The 24,177-nt window shown below is 37.2% G+C and overlaps 1 pseudogene; it reads left to right on the top strand.

The window, feature by feature from the left end:
* The first annotated feature begins 15,803 nt into the window (after positions 1-15,803).
* LOC119530801 lies at positions 15,804-21,310 on the top strand (annotated as a pseudogene).
* Positions 21,311-24,177: the final 2,867 nt, after the last annotated feature.

Genomic DNA, 24,177 nt, shown 5'->3' with positions numbered 1-24,177 from the left:
TTTGTAACCTAATAAATCCCCTTTAAAAAAGGCAATCCATTTCTGGTATTTTATACAATGGCAGCTTTAGCTGTGGAAAAAGAAGAGATTTAATGTTTCAAGTAAAACAATATAAAATAAACCCAGACTCATGTTGTGTTAATTATTCTTACCAATAAAGGAAGAAGAAAACAGGGTAATTCAGATGCTTTAAAAATATAATAGGCCTTTGTTACACATAAGAACACGTCCTGAGAACTTCATGAATCCCAGATTAGTGAAAATAATAATGCATATAATTTCCTCCTTAAAATTCAATGAAGTACAACTGAAAAATTTAGGTGATTACTTCAGAACCTTAATGATTCCATAAAATATAAGACTGGAGTCATTTGTAAAACTATTAAAATGAATTCTGCCTCTAAAATAAACTTATCACTATATTATATGTCACTACTGTAGTAATGTAACACAAAATTAACTGAATCTCTACATTCTTATAACTTAATTTGGGTCTTGCCCAGGGATGCATGGCCAAGTGTTTGTGTAGAAGGGCCAAAATCCACTTGGCAAACTAAGCACCCAGGCACAGAACTGTGTCAGCCTAGTGGAAAAAGTGCCACTTTTTAATTCTCACAAAGACTCTGTAGATTCTAATGATGGCCCTACTTCTCCCACTAACTCTGGACAAGTCAAAGTTGAATAATAAATCATATATATAGTTAGAACTCAGATTGTCTTTCCTAGTCTACTTATCGGCAACACTACTTAAAAGAAAGCACCAGGTCTGGGAGAATCCTGGTCTGGGAAAATATGGCTGATGACTGGCTTACTTCTGTTTAAGGATTCAGAGCAACCTACGCAGACTGAATCTTGGATTTCTCAGCCTTTCCTTCCAACCCCAAGGGAGGATGGAGGGAGACGAGGGAATGCATCCACAACTTACAGCAGCAAGCAGAGTCAGTAAGTCACTCTCTGCGGGGAACCAGGTAGCACATCTCTCTGAACTGCACTAAAGAAGACAGCAGAATTGGAAAAGTGCCTGGCATATTCTTTGGGATGGAGTTGCCCAAGAACATGGATGCCAAATACTATATCTGATCTATTACAAGGTCAAGTTGAAAATTGGCAGGGAGGAAAGGGATACGACTCAGATTCCTGAGGGAACTTGGGAGATGTTCTAATGGTGAAACTGAAAGTTTTCCCAAGGGGAAGGAAAGAAAGGCTCAGCATCCAGGTGTCGAAGGCAGAAAGTTCCTTCTGCAAGATTTGCCCAAGGTGCTGGATGAGAAGATAATGACTTGGAAGATAGAGAACCAGAGAATGCAAAGCTCAGCCATGGTAAGAGTCAAGAGAGCTAGAGAATTAGAACAAGCATAGAGAATCTGAATGTAACAAAGCTGAAGCAGATAATCCCTGCAAGCTCTTGGCCATTCTGAGAGTGGGACTGATAAGGCAACAGCTAACCCTGCTGAGGGATCTGTGCCAAACCTTGAAGATAATGGGAGGACAAAATGAGAAGGTACTTCCCCTCCTCTTTCTGCTCAGGGGAGTAGATGGTTATGAGCAGTATGGGACTGGGACGACTAGGGCACACTTCCACAGTGTGCCCAGAGGCTTCCAAGTGCACATGGCAGTGGTCACAAGGGTGTTAAATCACTGTGCCAGGAAAGGGGATGTCATAATGGATAGCAAGTGAGGAACATGAGACAGATTACTTGAGACCTGATTCCCGGGTTCTGAGTCCAGGCGTTGATCAAGGAGGAACAGGAGAAGAGGGGAGCTCAAGGGCAGCCAGGGAAATTAGCTGAATTCTTTTTCAAGTAAATCTGCTCTCAGAAGCAAGTGGGAGAAATCTCTGTAAGTGCTCAGAGATACCGAAACCCCAAAGGAGAACTAGATAAATACCCAAAGGTTTCAAATGGTGGAAGGAATATATCTGAAGCTAAGAAAAGCAGCTTCATTTTTATTGGCCTTCTCTGAAAAGGTGGCTAGGAATAAATCAAATTTCCAAGCTAATGCTTTCATCTATGAGTAACTCTCTTTTAAAATGCAGATGCCAAATCTTTCATCCTAAGTCTCTAAGATTGTACTGAAAACCAATTAGGTTAACATGCATCCAAAGTCTTCAGAATTTCCTTCATTGGAAATATACATTTCCTCTGATAAAATTAGAAGAAATTTTTGTGAAATTTCTGCTTGAAATAGGTCTGTGTGGTGTATATGGGACCTGAGCAAAGGGACTGGTGAGATATTAAAACTAGGTGAATGGGAATGGGGAAATCTCTACCTTTAATTATTTCCAGGATGGTTCACAGTTCCCACATACACTGAAGTGCAACAGTCTTGAACAAATTAAAATAAACTGTTATTATAAATATGATTGTTCTAAATTACTTATGTCTCCATTTCAGGGATAAATTTTTTTTAACATAGGCCTGATCTAGACCCAAAGAAAGAGATAAGGAAGCATGTAATTTAACAGCAATATGTGCCAAACAAGGCTGTCAAAATGTTCTTCCTGGGGCTGAGTTTTGAAATATATATATATTTACTCCTTGTAATATCATTTTAGAATATTGGTCCAAAGTCATAGTTTCTGAACCCAACAACATCACCACTTCTACCACCACCACACCCTTTTTAAGTAAGACTGATTTGCTAAAGAAAATTATAATACACATTGGAAATGTTTTCTACTTGAAACTCTTTAATACCAAAATTTTTTCATAAAAACTGAAAACTAAAAGATGGTGAAAATGTGTGATAAAATAAAACAGAGAAGGCAAAACATTTTACTTCTGAGATGCTCAAACTTTAAAATGGAATTTAAAATTGTTATATTAGGTTCTTTTATGGGCTTTAATTCTTTAAATATTATTTATTCTCACAGGTGACATATATTAAATATTATTCATTCTCATAGGTGATATATGTAATAACATATACTATATCTTTTGTAAATAAAATATGTTCAAATCATGATTCTCAAACAGAAAAAACTAGAAAAAGGTGTTCAATAAAACTTGAAAGCCAGTGTTCTCTTATTTTGCCTTCTATTGTTATCTTTTATTATGTGTGCAGGGACTCCATTTGTGAAAATGGGTGATGAGAGATAATTCTCCATGGACTCTTGCATTTCTTGCAAAGAGAGTCATTGCTAGCTTCTGTTCCAGATTATCTTTTCAAGGATGTTTGTATAGCAAGCATACTGTCCAGGACGTTATCATGAAAGTAAAAAGACAATCTACAGAATGGGAGAAGATGTTTGAAAACCATATATCTGGTAACAGTTTAATATCTAAACAATATAAAGAAATCCTACAACTCAACCACAAAAAGACAAGCAACCCAATTAGAAAATGGGCAAAAGACTTGAATAGACATTTCCCCAAAAGCACAGGAAAAGATGCTTAACATCTTTAGCCACTAGGGAAATGTAATACAAAACTATTTCACACCCACTGGAACAGCTACTGTTTTTTAAAATGGAAAATAAGTGTTGGAGAGGATGGGAAAGGATATGAAGAAATAGGAACATCTGTTTACTGTAGGTAGGAATGTAAAATGGTGCAGCTGCTGTGGAAAACAGTTGGTGCTGCCTCAGAAAGCTAAGTATAAAAGGCCATATGACCTGGCAATCCACTGCTAGGTATATACCTCAAAGAACTGAAAACAGGAACTCAAAGAGATATTTGCACACCAATGTTCATAGTGGCATTATTCACAATTGCCTAAAGATGGAACGCCCCAAATGCCCATCAACAGATAAGTGGATAAACAAAATGTGGCATATACACACAATGGAATATTATTCAGCTATAAAAAGGATTGAAGTTCTGATGCATGAAACAACATGGATGAACCATGAAGACATCATGTCGAATTAAATAGGCCAGACACAAAGGACAATTATTGTATGATCTCACTGACATGAAATAATTGCAATATGCAAATTCATTCGAGTCAGAAACTAGAATTCAGGTTATCAAGGCCAGAGTGGGTGTAGGGAATGGGGAGTTAATGCTTAATTGGTACAGTTTCTGTTTGGGATGTTGGAAAAGTTTCAGTAATGGATGGTGATGATGGTAGCACAACATTGTGAATGTAATTAACAGCACTGAATTATATATTCGAATGTGGCTAAAAGGGGAAATTTTAGTTTGTATGTATGTTACCAGAAGAAAATTTTCAAAAAACCATACAATTGTACAACATAAACAGTGAACTCTAATGTAAACAATGGACTACAGTTAATAGTATAATTATAATAATATTGTTTCATCAATTGTAATAAAGGAATCCTCTAATTCAAAGTGCTAATAATAAGGAAAACTGTGTGTGACGGGGGTTATATGGGTACACTGTGCTTTCTGTATGCTTTTTCTGTATCCTACAACTTCTTTTATTTAAAAAAATAGCTGACAAAGATAAAAGCAGTAGCTCATAAATGGAGAGAAATAAATTATTTATGCTTGAACTTAGTAAAAGCAGAGATCAGTTGTACCCAGCATTAATCACCAGACACAAGTGGAACATCTTTACTTTTTGAACTTCACTCTTTGTCCAACTTTTGTTCCTCCATTTGTACCTGACATTCCTTCTAGGCTTGTTCCCTCACCTAGAGACTTTAAAAATGATGCTCTGTCAAGTGCCACCAAGAAATTTTTTTTAATTCAATTTTATTGAGATATATTCACATACCATGCAATCATCCCCGGTGTACAATCAGTTGTTCACAGCACGATTATCTAGTTGTGCATTCATCACCACATTCAATTCTTGAACATTTTCATTACCATACACAAAAAGTAATAAGAATAAAAGTTAAAGTGGAAAAGAACAGCCAAAACATCCCATCCCCCCATCCCTCCCTATTATTCATTTACTTTTTGTCCTCATCTTTCTATTCGTCTGTCCATACACTATATAAAGGGAGTGGGAGCCACAAAGTTTTCATAATCACACAGCCACATCAGCAAGAGATTTTAATATGTCACAGTGTCAACAGACTTCCTTTGCAGTTTGGTTTACATGGATTTTATATGTTTTGATGTGACCTTGATTCCTTAGATAACTCAAAAAAATATATAGAATGGATGGCTAAAGGGAGAGAGGGAAAGAGTTCATCAAGTTCACACCCCTCATTGTATAGATGAGAAAAATAAGGCCCAGAGCCATTAGTGTGTATTATCCAAGTTGACATTGCTATATTTGAAATCCACTATGACAATTCAGAAATCCATATTGCAGGGTTCTTTGAAGTAGGAGAAAGAAATATTGTGGAGAAATCTCACTTCTGATATCTTAATTTGACAGTATCATCAAATTATTTTTGACAAATATTTCTCATTTTTCTAATGTTGTCCTCAGTGTGAAGCTTTAGAAATCCTCAGTCTAAAATCTTTGAGATTTGATGTATGCTTTTAAATATTTATTCTAAAAATGGATATTATAAAATGGCAAGTTTCAAATAATTTTTTAAAACTGTGCTAAAAATTGTAAGAAATAAAAAGATTGCCATTGGGTCAAAAAGGATTAGCCTCTTTGGGGGAAAGCCAGTTGTGTATTATGTACATTTTACCTCTTTAAACTCTTTGGGCTCTTTTCTAACAATATCACTACTGGACAAAATTGCTCCTTCCTGTTCTAAAATTTTTAAATTGTTAATCAAATGAATGACTTCCTTCTTAGTAACTAAATTACATTTTTATTTTCTTTTAATGACAGTACTTAGGTAAAAATAAAAACATCAATGTATCCTAGTAATCATCCTCCAGTTTCTCTCTGGAAAATCTATTAAGGTTCCAACAGATTTCAGACTGTTCTTAACATTTTTCTTGGTCATTTTCTCACTAGTGCCTAAAATTAAGATGGTCATAAGTACTGAAATGCCTTAAAGTTCTTACTTTCATACTCCTTATTCAGAATAGAAGAGTAATTGAAGTACTTATGTTTCTATTTTTCTGCCCTTGACAAAAGAGTAAAGAAAGAAAACCAACTAAACTCAAATTTAAAGGAAAAAACGATCTTTTTAATCTAGCAATTTACCAGTATTTGCTCTTGATATGGGCAATTTCATTAATTCCTATTCATTAAGTTAATATCACAAAATGGTATGTAATATTATAGCCTCTACTTTGTAGTGAATCATTAAATAAATCATTTTCTTTCTACACATGAGTACAAATACCACACTAAAGGTGAACAGCATGGAACCTTTGTTGCCAAATTATAGGTAAATGTATTATTCAGGTTTGTTGTTCTTTGAAACACATAATATTACTAATTTGCTAAAATTGTATCCCAGTATTAGGAGTATTGTGTGTGTGTGTATGACCACTTAGCATCTTTGCCTTATTATAAAGCTGGTACCTCTTTACAAAATTTGTTTAAAGATTCAAAGAGTGAATGGACCTGGTATAAAAGAGGATTATCTTTTTTTACGCTCCTTTCTGTGATCACATAAAAAAATGAGTACTCTCTAGATTTTTTGGTAAACATTTTATGTTTGCATTTGAACTTTAAATGTATGAGCAGAATGAGACAATCAGTTAAAATCAGGAAAAGTGTTATTTAGTGGCCTTATCTTGCTGTAGCAATCACATGACCAAGTGCAATGGTTTGATTTAATAAAAATCATCTTTTAAAAGCTGTTGCTATGGGGAAATAAAGAAAGAATATCCAAATGGCCAGTAAGCATATGAAAAAGTGATAAACATTGTTCACCATTGGGGAAAGGCAAATCAAAACCACAACTGAGTTCCACTATACCTGCCCAGAATGTCTAAAATTAAAAACTGGCCATATCAAGTGTTGATAAGGATGTGAAACAACTGGAACTCTCATACATAGCTTGGGGATGACTATGACAGGAAACATGTTGAGAGACAGGAACCAGATATAAGAATGCATACCGAACAATTCCATTAGCATGAAGTTAAAAATAGGCAAACCTAAACTGTGGTGATCGAAGTCAGGCTAGTGGTTAAATTGGGGTTGAGGAGGGAACAGGGGATATAAACAAGAAAGGGTAAGAAAAGAAATTTCTGGTATGACGGAAATGTTCTATGTTCTGTATCTTCATTTGCTGGTGGCTACAAAGCTGTATCCATATGAAAAAATTTATTGAGTTGCATGTACAGTTAAGTTTGGTGTGCTTTACTACACGTAGAAATCAATTAACATTTTTTAAATGTATGTACTATTTGACCAATCCTAATACTTGATTTAGAAATACTGAATGTGGTAGAATGAATTATGTACCCCAGAAAAGATGCTCTTAATCTTATCTTCATTCCTGCAGGTGTAAATAGGACCCTTTGGAGATGTTATTTTTAGTTAGAGTATGGCCAACTGAATCAGGGTGGGTTTTAATCCATATCACTAGTGGCCTTAAAAAGACAGGAAACTGGAAGCCATGAGTCAGAAAAGCCACGGGAGAAGCCAGAAGCCAGAAGTCAGCATAAACCAGAATAGAAGGCAAAAGGAGAGGGAGATTGCCATGTGACCATAGGCAGAAATACAAAATAAGGATTCCCAAAGAATGCTAGCAGCCAGCACCGGAATGCTACCGATACTGGGAGAAAGCAAGCCTTACCATTATCTTGATTCAGACATTTTCTAGCCTCAAAACCATGAGCCAATAAATTCCTCTTGTTTAAGCCAAAAAAAAAAAAAAAAAAAAAAAAAAAAAAAAAAAAAATTTGCTGCTATGAATTTTTTTAGCCATAATTTTTCACCCTTGTTTTATCCTGACTTGCCTTTAGAAACAATTATGTAATGCAGTTGTAGTATTCCATAAAATTCCGTAAAAGTATGGGGAATCTCAAAATAGTATATTTCACTGACTTGTTTACAGGTGCTGTAAAATTCCTGCTTCTCCCTCAAAAAGAAAAATAATAATAATAAAGAAGAGTATTGCCCAAAAAAAATGAAATAGCACTTTTAAAATGATCTTGGAGAATTATTTGAATCAGTCCCACATTTGTTCACATATACCAGTCTCCTTGAAACTTGGCAGTTTTAGTAGTTTTCCAGTTCCCTTCCAGTCAATATAATTCTCAGCATCTACCAACATTCTTCTTATTTTCCCATTCACCATCCTGCCTCCAAGATCACAAAATTAACTTGTCACTTGTGCAGCCACAATTGTCATCACTATCAGGTCAAATGTCTCATCTGGCCTCTTCCTTTTATACTTTTTTTGTTGATGTATTTTGCTCAGTGCTTCTGACTAATCTACCATTTTCCTAATCTCAGCTCAAAACCCAGTCCACTTAACTGTTTGTACTACAATGGCACATCTACTTTAAATTGTTGAATCCACCACAATCAGCACTAATGAATAAAAATAGCAATAATAATTCAATTCTTAGTTCCCTCCAAGGTCACTTGGGAGAGCTTGGTGTCCTCTGACAACGTCTTCCCTTTCTTAGGGCTTTAGATTCTTCCTTCAAATATTTGTTCTATCCTTATCAATTATAAGATCATTTTCCTGAAAGAGAAAATAAAGATAAAATTGGACTTGTGAGTCCTGCTTCCTCTTTCTCACTCATCTGCTTTTCCATCAGTCCTGAGTACGACATGTCATTTTTTAGCCTCGTCATCTTTTCACAAGACCCAAATAATTTGAAGATATAGCTGTTCTGACTCTATTCTTAAAACCCATATCAGTCTCACATTCATCCTTAGTCATGTGCTCTTCTTTCTATCTTTTGTTCATGGCTTTAAAAATACGAGCTCATTAGAGAATTCTCAGTATATCCACACTGATTTCTTTGGGTCATTCTCCCTTTTCTTCCTCATTTGTAATCATGTGGCAAGAATTGTCTGATAATATTCCAAACCCTTAGCTCATTTCTCTTTCAGGGACTTATGCCATGTAATTATGCCTATTTTTTTCCTCTCAATTTGAAAGTCTGCCTTCCTAAAATCTAAGCTTTTTATCATGCCCAGTCTTCCCCTCACTGGTTATCATTATGTCTGTAGTCACACAATCACAGAAAACAGGGTTAGAATCAGAAAGACCTGGATTTTAATCCCATATTTAATTAGCCTGTGACCTTGGACAAGTTATATAACTTATCTGCGCTCCAACTTCTTCATTTAAAAGTGCAGCTAATATTCTAATACCAACATCATAAAATTACTGAGAGGATTTAGTTAAAAAAAAAAATAGGGTATATATAAGGTGTCTGCCATGTCGAAGGTGCTTTATAAATATTTGTTCCCTTACCCATCTCCAGGAATTCCTCCTTGTTGACCAGAATTAAATCCCAAGAAGCAGATCCTTTAGTTAGATGATATTATCAGTAAATCAGGTCAAGAACAAGTCAAGTATTCTAGGTTATAAGATGTTTAAAATGTTCTGGATAGCTAAAGACACCCATCACTACAGCAGCTTGCCTTTATGGAAATTTTATGATCTGATGATAAAAACTTTTATTATTGTGCTGGTTTCGATATATTATGTCTACCACAAAGACATGATCTTTTAATCCAATCTTATTAGGTGGAACATTTTGATTGTTGCCATGGAGATGTGTGACTCATCCAAGTGTGGGTAATACTTTGATAAGGTTATTTCCATGGAGGTGTTACCCCACCCATTCAGTGTGGGTCTTAATTAAATCACTGGAGTCCTATAAGAGCACACAGACAGAAGGAGCTCAGTGCTGGAGCTGAGAAACATTTTGGAGATGGCCATTGAAAGCAGAATTTTGCTGATGCTTTGGAAATGCTAGCACAGAGTTTGCTCCAGAGAAGCTAAGAGAGGACAAAATGCCCCAAGAGCAACATTTTGGAGAATGCCATTTTGATACACAACCTGAGAGCAAAGGAAGAAGATGCCAGCCATGTGCCTTCCCAGCTAATAGAGGTGTTCCAGATGCCATTGGCTGTTCTTCAGTGAAGGTCCCCTATTGTTGATGGACAATTTTATGGCCTTAGGACTGTAATTTTGTAAACACATAAAACTCCCTTTAGAAAACCAATCCATTTCTGGTATTTTGCAATGGCAGTATTAGCAAACCAGAACAATTATCATATTTTTTTATTATGCAATATATTATATATTGCATATTATGCATATACATAGAAGTGATGACTTTCCAAGTGCAGTTTAATAAGTAGTTAGAGAGTAAATTTCAAAGAAAGTTATGGATTACAGTTCCACAGTTTTGGTTGTTTCCTTATTGTGAAATATAACATATATATAAAAAGGTGATAACTTTCAAATTACAATTTAACAAGTAGCTATAGAAAAAATTTCAAAGGATGCTATGGGTTATAGTTCCATCATATCAATTCTTTCCTTCTAGTTATCCTAATACCATAGCAACTAAGAAGAAGAAAATTATAGAGATTCAGTATTCATAATCCTTTGTTAAATTCCGTCTTGTCCGTTGCTACCCCTTCCTCTAGTTTAATCACTTTCCTGATCTTCAGGGTTGTCTAGGCAGTGATCACCCTTACTTGTTCATGTTGTAAAGGGGTGTTGACATTATGGGAAAAGGAGACACATCCGGTTTATGTCCTTGAAGGGGATATTGCCTCTGGGTTTTGGAACTTAGCTGGCATAGGAGTTTTCTGGAGGATTTAAGTTTCAGAAGAATAAACTTAGTGAGTGGAACTTTTATAGATTCTCAGATAGGGATCTGGGTATTCCCTAGGGTTTTTGTGTCTACTGTTGGCTTGGGCTTATCATACTGTGGCCATTTTGCATATCTAGCTAAAGCTTGCATAGGAGTAACCTCCAAGGATGCCTCTTAACTCTATTTGAATTTTATTAGCCACTGAAACCTTATTTTTTTGCCTTTCTTTTCCCCCTTTTGGTAAAAAAGGCGTTCTCAACCCCTCAATGCCAAGGTAAAGCTCATTCCCAGAATCCATGTCCCATGTCAACAGGGAGACTCATTCATTAGGGAGGTCTTGTCCCACATCAGGGGGAGGGAGAGAGTTAGGCTTAGAAAGAGAAAGTCCACATGTGAGCAACAAAAAGTTTCTCTGGAGGTGACTCCTAGGCATAATTATAGGTGGGCTTAGCCTCCCGTTTACAACTGAGTTTCATAAGAGCAAGCCTCAAGATAGAAGGCTTGACTTAAAGAAGTGGGGTCCTAAGTTCACATAGGATATGTTATGCCCACAATAATCCATCCATATCTTACATTATCATCACTTAGTTGTGAAATCCTTATCACTCTCCATTTTAAACAATTCTCATGACCCAAAACACCTCGTAGCTCTTTTCAGCCCTTAATTATTTGGCCCTAGTATTTGTGTGGTACTAGTACGGTATTCCTATTAATTATAGTCCCTAGTATACAATAGATAGATTTTTCCCATATGCCATTCTATTGTCAACTCTCTATACTAGTGTCATACCTTAGAAGTATATCATGAAAGCACTTATCTATATTTGTAGTGCTGATCAGTGGGATACATACCTTTAAACAACCCCTTTCAGTCCCATTCACCTTCAATACATCTCTGATACTTATAATCCCATTAACAATCATCACCCCTATCCATTACCATTGTAATTTGCCATCATTAACAAATCTGAACATATTAGACTATCATTTCCCCTCCACTAGCTTCTATCACTAGGTCCCCAATATTCTACATTATAAGACACTATTTGGAAATACAAACTTTTGATAAACTGTTACTTGACTAAATTTCAGTCATGAGTTTCATACCACCAGTGTTTCCTAAATTTATTTTGTTTATTACCCACAATTAGTATAAGTGGCAGTCCTCATCCCTTCTTAACTGTTGTGTTATCTACACAAATCATCTTCTTCATTCTTCCCTGTAAGTCATACCTGAAACATCATTAACCACTGTTTTCACTGCTTTCACTGTGTATTTTTCTCTTTCCCCTTTTATATTCAATTTACCACACTCTTCTCAAATTAACTGGTCTCTATCCAAATGCATTCTCTCCTATTTTCATGAAATGCATTAACCAAGAGTTAAATCAACTGGTATTTTAATTCTTAGGAGAAAAATACAACTCCTATTCATAAGGAGCATCTGTATATGCAGCTGTTTGTGTCTCAGGTCATCTCTCTTCTTGTGTATCAATATTCAGCAGGAAAAGTCAATAAATTAACAGCTGAGTTCCTAATTTCTTCTGATTCTGTTATGGTTAGATATTTTACAATGGGCAGGCATATTTTACTTCTGTAATCAGGAAAATAAACACTAAAGATATTTAAATTTTAATTCAAAGAACTTTGGAAAACATTCACCTTTTCTACCAAAGACAAAATCATGCCTAGTTTTAAATTCATAGTTTATCTCTCTAAAGCTACTCAAAATTCTGTCAGCAAAATATCAATGCTTTCAGGAGCAGGTGCTGATTATCTTTTTATGGTAATATGCAATGAATGATAATGATAATAATGACCATTTATAAGATAACTACTACAAGCATTATTGTCTCCAATCCTCACACAACCCCAAATGGTAGATATCATCCCTACCCCCCATTTTCAGCTGAGGAAACTGAGGTTCAGGGACATGAAGGGACTTAGCCTCTGCCCCTCAGCAATTTGAAACCAGATCCAGGATTTGAACTAAGTCTATCTAACTCATGAGCTATCCAGAATGCCACCCTGCCTCTTAGTGTATTGAAATATATATGCATAAACTTCTCCAACAACTGCAGGGTCACTTTTTATGAAGCTTCCAAGAGAAGAAGTTTCATACGAAGCATCAAGAATCAGAATAGTGTTGAACTTCTCAATGACAACTAGAAATTAGAGGTCAGTAGCACAATGACTTCAAAATTCTGAAGGGAAATTATTTCCAGCATAGTATTCTATAGCAAACAATCAGGTGTCAAGATAGAAGAAAAACATGTTCAACACTTTTTGTCATTTTCTTAAGAAGATGACATTGATTATTTAAACATATTGAGAAGAGGTAAATTAATAATTACTTTGAAAACAAAATAATCAAACAAAAAAGACAATTATTAACCTAAAAAAAAAAGTTGTGCAGGAAAGGAAATAATTGTATTCTCCATGGTTCAGCTTTCAGTAGCATACAGTCTTTTATGTAATATAAATACTGAATTTTAATCTAACCAAAATTAAAATATAACTAAATTGAGAGGATATGGAATAAGAAGTGTATAAGGGTTTATGTACACATATATGAATGTGCATACTGGGGGGTGGGGTGAGGTTTGGAAAAACAAAAGCTGAAGCCACATCTTCCATAATAGGAAATAAATAGATAATGCTTTAAACTGGAAAATCAAGAAGTAACAATATAAGCTTTTTGTTTGAAGATTTAGAGATAAATAACCAAAAGAAAATGGTTAAAATTGTTGAAAATGGTAAAAATGGTTGGGAGGCAAGATGATGGAGGGGAACAAACTGCTCCTTTTAAGACTTAACTTTGGTAAATTATTTGGATCTTTAAATTATGATTAAAAAACAAAAAGAAATTAATGTTAAAAAAGAGAGACTTCCAAGGAGATGGCAGATTGGGAGAGAGAGAGCAAAATTCTCTTCCATGAAAAACACTAGATAAAGGACAGAAAGAACCCCAGAACATCAGTTCCAGGGTTCAACAGGCTTGGTAGGGACTTCTACACCACATAGTGTGTACATGCTTGGAGAAGCTGAGAGACTGCTTTTAGGAATGGTGAGTGTCAGCCTAGAACACTGCTGGGGAATGCGCAAATGGAGCAAGCTGATGAGTGCAGAGGGGAGCCTTCCATGCCCTGTGCACTCTCCTCAGCACTTAGGTGAGATGAAAACTGTTGCAGACCCATGGCCAAGAACCCACATGCCAGGGACTGGTGGTTAGAACAGACAGACAAGCATGGAAGGGGGCAGCTTTCCATGCCCTGTGCAGCCATCTTAGCAGCTGGCTGGGGAGATAACCCTTCACAGCCCCATGGATGCTGAACTGAGGACTGGCCACTGAGCACAGAGCAAGCTGCTTTCTAAGCCCCATCTCTGCAGTTCGCTAGGGAACTAACTCTTCACAGCCCTGCAGCCAAGAGCTCCCCTGAGGGAATTTGGGATTTGGCAGACTTGTGACAGCATCCACTCTTCCTCCATGGAAGTCCATAGTGTGCACAACCTAGAAGCAGGGGCAAAACATGGAAGTGCCAGGAGCCTTCCCCCAATCCCAGGGACTCATAGGCACACAGCAGACAGTGACTATGGGGTGTTTGAGCTGGAAGGTGAGACGTGCAGCTCTGCAACCCCAGAGTACTCCATTCACAGTGGAGTACTCTCCACTGGGAATGACCAAGACCACCGTGTCCTGGAGTGGACTCCCTGCCAAACTGTGCAAGGCATGCCCCCACCCACACAGCTGGCTGTCCTTGGTACACACAGAAAATTGGTGCACTGATTGGATTTCCACATGATTTGCACCCTCACTCAGTGCATAGACAAAGTTGGGGGAAAACTAGCTTTAGGGTAAGAGGTAGCTCCAAAGCACCATCTGCTGAGAGGACAGGGAAAATGTACACCACAAAGCTATAGCTGTGCCAAATTATAGAAAAGTGTTCAAATAATCCTACATATCCTCAAAGAACCCTATCAAGAAAGCAAATGCCAAGGGGCCAAAAACAACAGAAAATTACAAAGCATATGAAGAAACCAGAAGATATGAACAACCCAAATGTCCAAATTAAAACACCAGAGGAGACACAGAACTTGGAGCAATTAATCAAAGAAGTATACACAAACATCAATGTCATGGCTAAGGATATAAAGGACATCAAGAAGACCCTAGAAGCGCATAAAGAAGAATTTGCAAGAGTAAATTTTAAAATAGCAGATCTTATGGAAATAAAAGATACTGTTGATCCAATTTAAAAAATTCCTGAGACACTTAAGAGCAGATTTGAAAAGTCAGAGGAAAGCAAACCTGAGGCCAGGGTGATGGAATGCAAAAGCAAAAAAGAACAAATGGTGAAAAAAATTAAAAAAATTGAAATGGATCTCAGGGAAATGATGGACAGCATGAAGTGCACAAAGATAAGAATCATTGGTGTTCCAGAAGGTAAAGACAAAAGTAAAGGGCTAGGAAGACTATTTGAAGATATTGCTGGGAAAATTTCCCAATCCTTCTAAATGACATAAATATGCAAATCAAAGATGCCCAACAAACTCCAAATAGAATAAATCAAAATAAATCCACTCTGAGACATATACTGATCAGACCATCAAATGCTGAAGAGAAGTAGCAAGTTCTGAAAGCAGCAAGAGAGAGGTGATTCACCACATACAAGAGAAACAACATAAGACTAAGTACTGACTAGTCAGTGTGCACTGTGGAGACAAGAAGGCACTAGTATGACAAATTTAAAACTCTGAAAGAGAAAAATTGCCAGCCAAGAATTGTTTATTCAGGAAAGATCTCATTCAAAATTGAGGGAGAGCATAAAATTTTCACAGACAAACAAATTCTTAGAGAATTTTTTAACAAGAGATCTGCCCTACAAGAAATACTCAAGGGAGCTCTACTAGCTGAGAAAAAAAAAGACAGGAGAGAAAGGCCTGGATTAGGGCAGAGAACTGAAGAGTTATTAGTAAGGGTAACTTAAAGTAATTAAAGAGAGAGAGAAGGAAAAAATAGAACTGACAACTAAAAAAGGATAAGACGGCTGATTCAAGAACTGCCTTCACAGTAATAACATTGAATGTGAATGAATTAAACTCCTGAATTAAAAGATATAGATTGGTCAAATGGATTTTAAAATATGAACCATCAATATGCTGTTTACAAGAGACTCATCTTAGACCCAGCAACACAAAGTGATTGAAAGTGAAAGGATTGGGGCTGTGCAAACCAACATCCTGTGCACCATGCCTGGCTGAGGGAAGACCCTGCCCAACAGCCCAACACTCAACATGCACCTGGTCAAGAGCCACCACTTTCAGGATGGCATAGTAAATCCAACAATAATGAAAGATTTGAAAACTGCACCAAAATTCTGCTATTGTCCAATTGAAGGATGCCCTAGAGACCCTGACAGATTATTTTCTCAATTCTCTCTTGTTAAACAGTCTCTTATGATCTTCCAAGTACTTTATGAAAATGCATGCTGAAAAGAAGCATAAATGTAATAAATGCAGCAATTCTTATAGTACTGAATGGGACTTGAAAAGATACACAGATGATTGTGGTAAGATCTTTCAGTGCACATGTGGCTGTCCGTATGCCAGCAGAACTGCCTTGCAGTCACACATCTACTGAACTGGCCATGAGACCCGTGCTGAGTACAGGGACCCACCTAGTAAAATAAGGAAAATGGAGAACTCCAGAAACATCCAGAGGTTGTTAAAAAATACCATTGGGATCTAAGATGGTGGCATAGAGAGGAGTGGAAGCTATTTAGTCCCCCTGGAACAACTAATAAACAAACAGGAACAACTAGAAAAATAACCTGGAATAACTGTGGGGAGACAAATGTGACTGTCCACTCATCATACACCAACCTGAATTGGGAGAAATGCCCAAGATCACAGCATAAAATCTGTAAGTAAAAACTGTGGATCCAAGCTGGGATCCTCCTCCCCCCATGGCCCGAGCTGCAAGGCCTCATGGTGCTAGAGAGCAGCTCTCTCTGAGCAAGTGAATACAGCTCAGATGAGCTCCAACTGGGGTTTTAATTAAGAAGCATGGACTGCTCAATATGAATCCCCAACAAGCAGACAGAGGTTTTGGGTGAAGACCAACCTTGGAGAGCCAGAGGGTGGCCATGGACTGGCCCTGAAGGGGGCTTTCTGTCCCTGTTTTAGCTCAGTGGAGAAAGCCTCAGCCATTTTCAGTTCCCAGTGCTCTGAACCAAACAAGTGTGGAGACAGCACAGGCAGAGAGAGACTATTGAAATGCTAATGACCTCTCCCTAGGGGGTCTATCTTCACTAACAGGAAAGGGATGGGGCCCAGCTCTACTACCCACCTTCCATTCAGAACCAGACCCCAGAGCTTGGGGGAAAACACCCACAGGCCACACCTCCTTACACCAGTCTGGAGTTACAGGCTGACAGGTGCCACCTGCTGGGCAGAAAAGCACAGTGACCTGAGGCCTCACAGGGTGTACCAATTTTCTAAGACACACCCACAGAGAAACGGAATACTGAATAGTTCTTCCTTCTGGGACCTGAGCCCATTCTGCTCTGGGAAAACCTGATTGGGGTAACCAAGGAAACCATGCCTAGGCAACAGAAAACTACAGTCTACACTAAGAAAAACAAAATTATGGCCCAGTCAAAGGAACAAACTTACACTTCAACTGAGATACAGGACTTTAAACAACTAACACTAAGTCCATTCAAAAAGTTTAGGGAAGATATGGCAAAAGAGATGAGCCATATAATGAAAATACTGGGCATACATAAGGTAGAAATTGAAAGTTCAAAAAACCAACTGGCAGAATCCATGGAAATGAAAGGCAAAACACAAGAGATGAAAGACACAATGGAAACATGCAACAGCAGACCTCAAGAGGCAGAAGAAAACACTCAGGAACTGGAGAACAAGGCACCTGAAAGCCTACACACAAAAGAACAGATAGAGAAAAGAATGGGAAAATACAAGCAACATCTCCGGGAACTTACGGACAAAACAAAAAGCAAGAATTATGTATCATTGGTGTCCCAGAAGGAGAAGAGAAGGAAAAAGGGGCAGAAGCAATAGTAGAAGAAATAATCAATTAAAATTTCCCATCTCTTATGAAAAACAGAAAATTACAGATCCAAGAAGTGCAGCGTATCCCAAACAGAATAGATCTGAATAGGCCTATGCCAAGACACTTAATAATCAGATTATCAAACATCAAAGACAAAGAGAGAATCCTGAAAGCAGCAAGAGCAAAGCAATCCATCACATACAAAGAAAGCTTGATAAGACTATGTGCAGATTTCTCAGTAGCAAGAAGGAAGTGGGGTGATATATTTGAGATACTGAAAGAGAAAAACCCCAAGAATCCCATATCCAGCAAAACTGTCCTTCAAACATGAAGGAGAGCTTAAAATATTCTCAAACAGACAATGAGAGAGTTTGTGAATAAGATACCTACTCTACAGGAAACACTAAAGGAAGCACTGCAGATAGAAAGGAAAAGACAGGAGTGAGAGGTTTGGAAAACAATTTTAGGAGATAGTAGCACAGCAATGTAAGTACACTGGACAAAGATGACTGTGAGCATGGTTAAAAGAGGAAGGTTGGAACCATGTGGGACACCCAAACAAAAGATGAAGGATAAAGACTGGGACTGTGTAACTCAGGGAAACCTAGGGTTCTCAATGATTGTAATAAAAGGTACAAATAATTTTTTGCATGAGGTAGAACAAACGAATGTCAACATTGCAAGGTGTTAAAAATAGGGTGGGATTTGGGGGGAAATACAATCAATGCAAACTAGAGACTATAATTGATGGAAACATTGTATTATGCTTCCTTTAACATAATAAAGGCAATATACCAAAGCCAAATGCATATGGTGAGGGGGGAGATAGGGAAAAGGTATGGGACTCCTGGCATTGGTGACGTTGTCTGATTCTTTATTCTACTTTAGTTTAATGGTGTCTTTCCTTTTGCTGCTTTCTAGCTGTCATGTTTTTTCTCTCTCTCTTTTCTTTTCTTTTTCTTTTACCTCTCTGCCTTCTTTGACTCTTCCTCCGTCTCTGTGGAACAAATGGAGATGTCCTTTTATAGATAGTGGCAATGATGCTGAATACATAGTTATGTGACTATACAGGGAACCAATGATTGTTTACTTAGGACAGAATGTATGGTGTATGAACAAAACCATCTTAAAAGAAATAGGTTGATGAAGAAAACTTGAGGGCACTATAGTAAGTGAAATAAGACAGACACATAAAGGCAAATATTGCAGGGTCTCACTGATAGGAACTAATTATAATATGTAAACTCATAGACATGAAATATAAGTTACCAGGATATAGAAATGAGGCTAAAGAATGGGGAGTGGTTGCTTATTATGAACAGAATGTTCAACTAGGGTGAACTTAAATGTTTGGAAATGGACAGGGGTGATGGTAGCATGTTATGAGAATAACTAACAGTGCTGAAAGGTGTGTGAAGGTGGTGGAAAGGGTAAGCTCAGTCACGCATGTCACCAGAAGGAAAGTTGGAGGTTAAAAGATGGGAATGTATAAAACGGTAAATCTTGTGGTGGACAATGTCCGTGATTAACTATACAAATATTAGAAATCTCTTTCACAAACTAGAACAAATGTATGACACTATAAATAGAAGTTAATACTAGGCATATAGGAAGAAATATATACCTATTGTAAACTATGTACAGTTAGTAATATTTTAACATTCTTTCATTAACAGTCACAAATGTACTATACCAAAACTATAAATCAATAATGGAGGGGGTTAGTTAAGGGTATGGGAGGATTTGAGTTTCCTTTTTTTGTCTTTATTTCTTTTCTGGAGTAATAAAAATGTTCTAAAAATTGAAAAAAAATTAATTGTGGTGATGGATGATGGTACCATGGGCAATTGATTGTACACTTTGGTTCTTTGGATAGTTGTACAGTATGTGAACAATCTCAACAAAAAATATATATGTATATAAACACCATTACATCCTTGATCAATAAACCAAACTCTAGACCAGACATTCAAGAATTAGAAACTTCAGAAATAAAGGTAGCAGCTCCATTTGAAGACTGTTGCACTCTAACGCCAGAAAACAGACTCCTACAACACCTCCAAGATATCCTCAGAAGTTGCTTTTACCAAAGCTCAAAGTGGCTTCTGTTAAACTGCCTGTTGTGCAGTTTTCTCCTGTGCCTGTCTTTGTGCCCAGTATGGTTGACTTCTTGACCCAGTCTGTGGTAGTGGGTGTGGATTAACAGGGCACTGTCATGGGCACCATTCACTCACTCCCTTTGTCCATAGGAACCCTGATCCTCATCTTAGATTCAGAAGCTTGCTCTCTTAAGGAAAGCCTGCCTCTCCCCATTGCTGTTGAGCCAATCAGCACAAGTGTTGAAGTGAACTTGGGTAAAAGTCCACCTACAACTTTACAGCAACTAGGTAACACATGTCAGAAGAACAACATTTCTTCCATCAGTGTGCAGATAGATCTGTCTTACAGCTCACCAAGCTTCCTGCCTTCTGCACAGTGGGCTTGCCCAGACTCCTCTGTATCATCTTTTTCTCAAACTGATCTGATGTTTGGGTCTCAAGTTTCACATCCTATCAGTGTTCATACTCAACATTGTTACCCAGTTCTAAAGCAACTTCATCTATAGCTGCTCAGACTGATGCTTTTTTCAGATGTTCATTTCCAGTCAGATGGGATCTCCAGAGACATGCAAACCAGTGGAGTGCAAAGTTTCACAGATGACCAAGTACTCGGGGACCAACTGGTAATGTGTGGAGACATTTTTGAGAATGTCCATTCATCCTACAGGGTTTCTATAGAAAATATTACAAGCAAGAGTTAGGTTGCAGATACTAACTCATGGTTTGTTACCTCAGAATGATCCTAAGACTTTAAATCAAGATATTGAGAAATCTGCACCAGTTATAACCTTCAGTGAGCAAAATAGTATTGTTCCTTCTCAAAACATGACAGATAATCAGACCCAAACCATAGGTTTATTAAGAAATTTAGAAAACAAAGTGTCAAGAAAACTGCCAGGTCAGACATTGGATAATCTCAGTCTTCTGTCTGACACAAACACTGAACCCGACACACAGCTCCCATGTGGCCCAACCCCAAATCCTGGAATAGATTTTGATATTGAAGAGTTCTTTTCAGCCTCAAATATCCAAAACTCAAATGGAAGAGAGTGAACTCAGCAATATGAACACTGAACTGATCTTGGAATCCCTGGACATCAAGACCCAAACTGACTTTTTACTTGCAGACACCTCTGCTCAGTCCTACAGTTGTGGGGGAAATGCTAACTTCTTCGGCCTTGAAATGTCTGATACACAGACACAAACAGACTTAAACTTCTTTTTAGACAGAAGCCCTCATCTGCCTCTGGACAGTATTCTGAAACACTCCAGCTTTTCCATGAGCACTGTATCAGTTTCTGACACAGAAACTCAAACAAGGGATTTCCACTAAAACCCTACCTGCTCTAGAAAGCAAAGCTCAGTTGAACAGTACAGAAACACAAACCATGATTTCTGGTTTTGAAACCCTGGGGAGTTTGTTTTTCACCAGCAATGAAACTCAAACAGCCATGGACGACTTCCTTCTAGCTGATTTGGCCTGGAACACAATGGAGTCTCAGCTCAGTTCTGAGGAAAACCAGACATGTGCAGAACTACACACAGTCTCCAACTTCTAAACGAGAAGTCCATGTGTAGGATGGCATCTACAGTTTTTGTTTGGATTTAGAAAATGGGGAATGGGGACAACAGTATTAACTATTGAATGTAGTTGTTTATGCAGTTGCTTAGATTCTTTGCAGTTCTTTGCCTTTTGTACTTGCAAACATGAAATTTGTGTATAAATGTGAGTGTATTTATACAGTATAAAGTCTATGATGCTGATCTAAAAATGACTGTTTTTCTGTTGCCTACCATTGCCCCTTCAAAATTAGTCTTTCCTTCTAAAAAAATAAATGTATTTCACACCTTTAAAAACAATATTAGCCATTTAGCTGACACCAAGCTTAGCAGGTACAAGGGTACAAACTTTCCAAATCTTTAAATGTTTTATTTTGGAGTGTAACATACTTAAATTGCACCTAAAATAAATTTTTAACAGTGCTTGTTAGAAATTCCTGTTTCTGACAGTAATCTGTAAAGTGAATTTAAACCGTAATGTTTAACATGGTTTAAGACTCATGCTGCCTACATCTTCATCTGTTTTGCCATCTCACTCTTCTGACTTGAAGACAAAAAGAAAACAATTGTCTCTAACTTTTGAAATAATTTTCATATAGTCAACTTCTCTACATGAGCTATTATTGATACCAATGTAAGTGTACAGTATTTTATCCACAAGAGGCTCATGGCTATAAAATTATTGTGTAAAGGAGTTATAGCAAGGGCTTATGTGTAAATAGTGATCCTTCCAATTTAAATAACAGTAAGCTATTCACTGCATGGAAACACTGGGGTGTGCCCTATTAACATCCTGTTGTCTACAGGAGTAATAGTCTAGATTGGTGCCCCAGAGGTGCTTCCTAAAGTGCACCCACAGGCTGGATCTGAACTTTATCATGTTGTTATGTTTTAAAAAAGTGGGAAGAGAAAAGGACACTTCCCCCTAAATTTCTATGTGTGGCACTTCTAGTAAGCTTAATAGGCAAGAATGCAATCTTCAATTATTTTAAAGTGACCCACCTTCCTTCATCCACCTCATCTCTTTTCCTTGAATGGTTTCTGAAAGACATCAGTCTGGCAAGGGTATTATTTGTGCATTAAGGGTAGCAATTACAGAATAGAACCACGTAAAATACAGTAGTCTGCATTTTGCTTTGTTTATTTTTAAGAAAATTATAGCAAACAGTCTTCTTCAAAAAGAACAAAGAAGTGAAGACCTATTGTTTCAATCAAGAACATTTTTTTGTTTGGAGATGGGAGCATGGTCAAGTATGCTTTCAGGGTTTTCTGCATTTAGGAGTTCCTGCTCAACTGTTGGTCAACTTTCAGAAAAGTAAGTGCAGTTTGTAAGTATTATAAGTTTACAAAGAAATGCTCTGTCCCTTCTTTTGCACACAATTATGCTACAGAAAGCTAAATCTTCAAAAGAAAACCTAGCAAGGGGACTAAATTCCTTAAAGTAAATTGACGGTATTACTACTAATTCATATCCCATGCATCAGATACAGAGCAAGTGTTGGTAATGGGTAAATAACATATATCCTGGGCAGATGAACTGAACTTGGTAGACAAAAGAGTTTGCTCTGATAACAGCTGCCTATGAATATGGGTTTCAAAACAAAGCCTTAGCTTGAAATTTCATTATGATTTAGAATCATCACTGCCTTAATGTTTAAATATCCATTTAAGATCTCTTAATAAAGGAGAAATGCATGTTTGTTTACAGCTCTTTGTAAATATAAATGCATTGACCTATGGCTTAAACAACAAAAACAAAAAAACCCACTTTGTTTCTGTGACAGTGTTTGCTAATCTAGCCAATAAAATTATTTACAGAAAAATTCTGCATGTAATAGAACTGTACAAGAACTGCTCTCCCCCAAAACCTTAGTTACCTGAATTGTTCTAAGAGTAATTGTAAAAACTGAAATTCCGTGATTAAAAAGAAGAAAGATTTTTTTTTAAAAGTGAAAGGACAGAAAAATATATTACACACAAACTACAGCCAAAAGAAAGCAGGGGTAGCAATACTAACTTCAGATAAAATAGACTTTAAATGCAAGGATGTTATAAGAGACAAAGAAGGACACTATAGGCTAATAAAAGGGACAATTCAACAAGCAGAAACAATCAAATATTTATGCACCCAATCAAGGTGCTCCAAAGTACATGAGACAAATATTGGCAAAATTGAAAGAAACAGCAGATGTTTTCACAATAATCATGGGAGACTTCAGTACAAAACTATCTCCTATAGATAGAACAACCAGAGGACCAATAAGGAAGTTAAGAACCTAAACAATGTGATAAATGAATTAGACTTAACAGACATACATAGAGCATTACATCTCAAATTACCAGTATATTTATTCTTCTCTGTTACTCATGGAACTTTCTCCAGGATAGATCATATGCTGGGATATAAAACAAACCCCAAGAAATTTAAAAAGATTGAAATTATTCAAAGCACATTCTCTGACCACAATGGAATGCAACTAGAAGTCAATAACCATCAAAGATCTAGAACATTCACAAATATCTGGAGGTTAAACAACACACTCCTAAACAATCAGTGGGTCAAAGAGGAAATTGCAAAAATGTCACTCTTAGTTGCTCCTAGGGTGCCCATCCTCTCCCAGCCTCTCCAGAGCAATAGTCTGCCCCCAAAGTCTGTCTCCAAAATGCCTTTACAAGCTGAAGCCCCTCCCTCAGCTCCAGTGTGCCCCCCAAATTGTCCCCCCTGGATGCAGCTCCTTCTCAAAACATCACTCTCAGCTGCACTGAGTTCCTTCTGTTTGCCAGCTCATTTTTATGGCTCCAGTGATTTAACTTAGAGCCACCCTGAATGGGTGGGGTAACACCTCCATGGAAATTATCCAATCAG

The sequence above is a fragment of the Choloepus didactylus genome, chromosome 4 (genome assembly GCF_015220235.1).
Source record: "Choloepus didactylus isolate mChoDid1 chromosome 4, mChoDid1.pri, whole genome shotgun sequence".
Lineage (NCBI taxonomy): Eukaryota > Metazoa > Chordata > Mammalia > Pilosa > Megalonychidae > Choloepus > Choloepus didactylus.
This window is presented reverse-complemented; position numbering and strand designations above follow the sequence as displayed.